General features: G+C 53.1%; 1 non-coding gene across 1 annotated transcript in view; it reads right to left on the reverse strand.

The window, feature by feature from the left end:
- Positions 1-1,348, reverse strand: part of LOC124762119 — a 1,909-nt gene extending 561 nt beyond the window's left edge. The window contains exon 1 of the ribosomal RNA XR_007012497.1: positions 1-1,348. This exon is cut by the window's left edge and continues 561 nt beyond it. This is a non-coding gene — a ribosomal RNA (small subunit ribosomal RNA).
- Positions 1,349-5,000: the final 3,652 nt, after the last annotated feature.

Consider the following 5,000-nt stretch of genomic DNA (forward strand, 5'->3'; position numbering starts at 1 on the left):
AAGAGCTATCAATCTGTCAATCCTTCCGGTGTCCGGGCCTGGTGAGGTTTCCCGTGTTGAGTCAAATTAAGCCACAGGCTCCACTCCTGGTGGTGCCCTTCCGTCAATTCCTTTAAGTTTCAGCTTTGCAACCATACTTCCCCCGGAACCCAAAAGCTTTGGTTTCCCGGAGGCTGCCCGCCGAGTCATCGGAGGAACTGCGGCGGATCGCTGGCTGGCATCGTTTATGGTTAGAACTAGGGCGGTATCTGATCGCCTTCGAACCTCTAACTTTCGTTCTTGATTAATGAAAACATACTTGGCAAATGCTTTCGCTTCTGTTCGTCTTGCGACGATCCAAGAATTTCACCTCTAACGTCGCAATACGAATGCCCCCGCCTGTCCCTATTAATCATTACCTCGGGTTCCGAAAACCAACAAAATAGAACCGAGGTCCTATTCCATTATTCCATGCACACAGTATTCAGGCGGGCTTGCCTGCTTTAAGCACTCTAATTTGTTCAAAGTAAACGTGCCGGCCCACCGAGACACTCAATAAAGAGCACCCTGGTAGGATTTCAACGGGGTCCGCCTCGGGACGCACGAGCACGCACGGGGCGGTCGCACGCCTTCGGCTCGCCCCACCGGCAGGACGTTCCACGATACATGCCAGTTAAACACCGACGGGCGGTGAACCAACAGCGTGGGACACAAATCCAACTACGAGCTTTTTAACCGCAACAACTTTAATATACGCTATTGGAGCTGGAATTACCGCGGCTGCTGGCACCAGACTTGCCCTCCAATAGATACTCGTTAAAGGATTTAAAGTGTACTCATTCCGATTACGGGGCCTCGGATGAGTCCCGTATCGTTATTTTTCGTCACTACCTCCCCGTGCCGGGAGTGGGTAATTTGCGCGCCTGCTGCCTTCCTTGGATGTGGTAGCCGTTTCTCAGGCTCCCTCTCCGGAATCGAACCCTGATTCCCCGTTACCCGTTACAACCATGGTAGGCGCAGAACCTACCATCGACAGTTGATAAGGCAGACATTTGAAAGATGCGTCGCCGGTACGAGGACCGTGCGATCAGCCCAAAGTTATTCAGAGTCACCAAGGCAAACGGACCGGACGAGCCGACCGATTGGTTTTGATCTAATAAAAGCGTCCCTTCCATCTCTGGTCGGGACTCTGTTTGCATGTATTAGCTCTAGAATTACCACAGTTATCCAAGTAACGTGGGTACGATCTAAGGAACCATAACTGATTTAATGAGCCATTCGCGGTTTCACCTTAATGCGGCTTGTACTGAGACATGCATGGCTTAATCTTTGAGACAAGCATATGACTACTGGCAGGATCAACCAGGGAGCTGCGTCAACTAGAGCTGAGCAGCCGGCCGCCCGGGAGTGTGTCCCGGGGGCCCGCGCGAACACGCAAGCGTCCGCTCAATCATTCTGCAAACAGGAGGAGGCTGAGCTCCCCTGCACAATACACCTCGAAACCCTCTCAGGTCCCGGCGGCGCGCAGCGCCGTCCCAAGTACTTGGTCGGGTTCGAGAGAGGCGCAATCGCCCGGAGTTAGGCGAGTAGACGCTTTCGGTGCGACCACCCGTGCTCCCAACTGAGCTTGCCGCTGCCGACAGAGGCCCGGGAGCGTGCTGTCGTGGCATTGCCGGCGGGAGACAACACGCGCCACCTACGGTGACCGGCAGCTCCAACGCCAGCGCCACAGAAGGACAAAAGCCCCACTTGGGTGCCGAAGCGAACTCTCCCAGCACAGCGCACGCGCCAACACATCCGCACAGCTGCGATACAAACCACCAGCGAGAACCGCTGGGGCGACCGAGCAGCAGACGGCGTCGCGGCGCCGAGCGCCGGGCGGCAGCGCATCCTCAACGCACACAGTCCTCAATCGGACCAGCACACTGAAGATGTCCACCGCGCTTCGCACCGGGCCCGCGAGGACCTACTTTGGCCGCACGGCGCCGCGCGCAGGGTGCGCCGGCGCGCAGCTGCGACGCCTGCCGCGTCCGTCGGCCGGCGCGCCTGCCACTGGCCGCCCCCACCAGCCGGCTGTAGCGCGTGCGCCCACGCACCGCGCGGCCAGCACGCCGGGAGGCGCCCCCTCACCGGCCGGGGACGGTCCCACCCAGCCACCGCCGCGTATCGCTTCACACCCAGATGCCGTTCAGTTTCGTCGGCATGGTGGGTATCGCTGGAACAACCGGTTAGTACCTCAACCTATCGTCGCCATCACCGATTCACCCCTAGCGAGAACAACCGCACCACAACAGGTTACCATTTGTTCATTTGCGTAACTTCACCAGAAAACGCAGGCGTCCATCGCCATTTGCAACTTCCACGATTATTGCATGCCTGTGTCAGGTGTCACGCCACACTACGTCTGCCCACATACACGCAACAAAATGTGCACGCCTAGACAATACGTGGAAGGTGGCCCCCGTACGTATGCGATGTCCATTGCTCGAACGACTGTCAACCGGCCTCTGTAGCATGTCGCAGATATGGAACGCGGTGCACCATGCCATCACGGTGTGTGAGGAGAGACGACTAGGTCCGAATACATCAACAGACAGCTCATGCTGATCGCCATCCACGGCGTCCGTTCCTCCCACACGTCTCTATGGCGTACCACACTGCAATCCAGCTCTCATAGGGAGACGACACGTAGCTGCGTGCACAATATTTGCACTGTATGGTCCGCCGTTTTTGGGCGCAGTCGTTGTACGGTCACACATGTGCCACGATGTATCATTCAGTACATAAGGACGAATGTGCAGTACAGATTGTGGTTTACGCGTACGACATTAGCGGACAGTTGACACAGGCCGCACCACAACGTAGCCTGAGTACGTCGCATGCGGAGGGCATTGAACATGCAAAGTTCTCACCAACCAGCTTGCGAAGGCAGGGGGCAAGGTGGGGACGTGGGGAGGGGCGGCATGTACGTCCTGCTGCCATCCACATTACAGTGTACAGCAGGAGCATGTGGAAAGTGAGCAAGACTTGCAAGGTGTTTAACATGAAGCGATACACAGGGGAGCGGGGAGTGCGAGTAGCGAACTATATTGCGAGGGTTGCGGGTGGGCAACACTACACTAATTGAACGAGTCGTATAACAATTACAGAGCAGGTTTAGGCGACAACGTGGGTTACGTTAGGCGACAACGTGGGTTAGGTTAAGGCACGACGTGGGTTAGGTTAAGGCACGACATGGGTTAGGTTAAGGCACAACATGGGTTAGGTTAAGGCACAACATGGGTTAGGTTAAGGCACAACATGGGTTAGGTTAAGGCACAACATGGGTTAGGTTAAGGCACAACATGGGTTAGGTTAAGGCACAACATGGGTTAGGTTAAGGCACAACATGGGTTAGGTTAAGGCACAACATGGGTTAGGTTAAGGCACAACATGGGTTAGGTTAAGGCACAACATGGGTTAGGTTAAGGCACAACATGGGTTAGGTTAAGGCACAACATGGGTTAGGTTAAGGCACAACATGGGTTAGGTTAAGGCACAACATGGGTTAGGTTAAGGCACAACATAGGTTAGGTTAAGGCACAACATAGGTTAGGTTAAGGCACAACATAGGTTAGGTTAAGGCACAACATGGGTTAGGTTAAGGCACAACATGGGTTAGGTTAAGGCACAACATGGGTTAGGTTAAGGCACAACATGGGTTAGGTTAAGGCACAACATGGGTTAGGTTAAGGCACAACATGGGTTAGGTTAAGGCACAACATGGGTTAGGTTAAGGCACAACATGGGTTAGGTTAAGGCACAACATGGGTTAGGTTAAGGCACAACATGGGTTAGGTTAAGGCACAACATGGGTTAGGTTAAGGCACAACATGGGTTAGGTTAAGGCACAACATAGGTTAGGTTAAGGCACAACATAGGTTAGGTTAAGGCACAACATAGGTTAGGTTAAGGCACAACATAGGTTAGGTTAAGGCACAACATAGGTTAGGTTAAGGCACAACATAGGTTAGGTTAAGGCACAACATAGGTTAGGTTAAGGCACAACATAGGTTAGGTTAAGGCACAACATAGGTTAGGTTAAGGTACAACATAGGTTAGGTTAAGGTACAACATAGGTTAGGTTAAGGTACAACATAGGTTAGGTTAAGGTACAACATAGGTTAGGTTAGGTTAGGTTACACGTTGTTGTAAGGAAAGGTGTAGGGGGGGGGCGGGGGCGGCAGGTTCGTTGATAGTGATTATAGTAAGTGAATGCTTGTGACATGATCAGATTTGTCACGTCAGGATGCACCTTTGGCTTATTAGAGGCGGCGCTCCAATTCTATGCTTGTGTCAGACCTGTGTCTTTGACTCATGTCATTGTTTGTGCGCTGTGACAGGAGGTACTATTGTGATGTTGGGTGCACCGTTGTATAGGACATGTGTGGGTGTTGGTGCCTGATCTGCGCAATGGTGGATGTCGAAAGGGTGGGATATTGTATTTTCCGCATGGACCTCCTGGTCTGGTTGTGATAGTGTGGATTGTGTAATGTGGCGGAGAGGATGCACTGGATGTTGTTCCATGCTGGTGCTTACATATTGTATGTGCGCCCGTTAGAAGCAGAGAGTGGTGCGTGATCAGAGTGGCTGGCTGACGTGTGGTTCCCATTGTGGGCAGACTCTTTCAGCATGTATACGGACAGTTGTATATATATTCTGTAGTTTGATGGCTCTGCATTGATTACTAATCAGCGCCGTGTGTACGGGTAATCTGGTTCCAGTCCAAAATGTTCCATCTGTGTACATTAGTGACAAAGACTCCCCTCATGCAGTGGGGCTCGGTCTGTTATAACTCTTCCGCGTAATATATTTGCCCCACGTTTTTGCGACTGCGAGTGCGAGTGCAACGCGCATGGGGACCGACATGCTGATGGCTCGGTATCGGACGCCGTACAGTGAGCAACGCGATCGCGTCTCTCGCTCGTAAGTGGTACAGGTCGCGGCTCATGTATAGGGACAGCGGGAATGTCGCATATTGG

This window comes from Schistocerca piceifrons, unplaced genomic scaffold (genome assembly GCF_021461385.2).
Source record: "Schistocerca piceifrons isolate TAMUIC-IGC-003096 unplaced genomic scaffold, iqSchPice1.1 HiC_scaffold_592, whole genome shotgun sequence".
Taxonomy (NCBI): domain Eukaryota; kingdom Metazoa; phylum Arthropoda; class Insecta; order Orthoptera; family Acrididae; genus Schistocerca; species Schistocerca piceifrons.